Here is a 483-nt window from a genome sequence, read left to right as displayed (position 1 = left end):
GCTGTTGTCGCTGCTATCACTACACCACTACCTTCATCACTTTCATTTTTTGAAAAGAAAGGGAAGAGACATGGGCTGTTGCCAGCTCCTTCTTTCTGCGCCATCCTATTGTTTCCTCTCAGAGAGAGCCAAGGCTTCAGTGTTTGGGGCAGAATTCAGGGTGAAGGCTGAGCTTTTGTTTACCTTCTGGTTTGGGGTGGGGGCTGGGACTGGGTCTAGATTCCAAGCAGGAATAGGGCTTGGGCTCAGGTTCTGGCTCTGGTAAGCTACAGAGCAGCTGTGAGTTTCTCCAGCTGGAAGCATCATACAATTTTTTCCCATGACCCCTGCACCTTCCACATGTTCCCCCTGCCCTGGCCCCCATTCACCATAGCTGAGGAGGCTCAAGGGCTCCACATTCCCAGGAATGGGCCAGGGTGTCCTTGCTCCGTCCTGCCTGAACAACAGTATCGGTCCCCATGAGTAGCATTCTACGGTTGAAGT

Source organism: Pan troglodytes, chromosome 15 (genome assembly GCF_028858775.2).
Source record: "Pan troglodytes isolate AG18354 chromosome 15, NHGRI_mPanTro3-v2.0_pri, whole genome shotgun sequence".
Classification (NCBI taxonomy): Eukaryota; Metazoa; Chordata; class Mammalia; order Primates; family Hominidae; genus Pan; species Pan troglodytes.
This window is presented reverse-complemented; position numbering follows the sequence as displayed.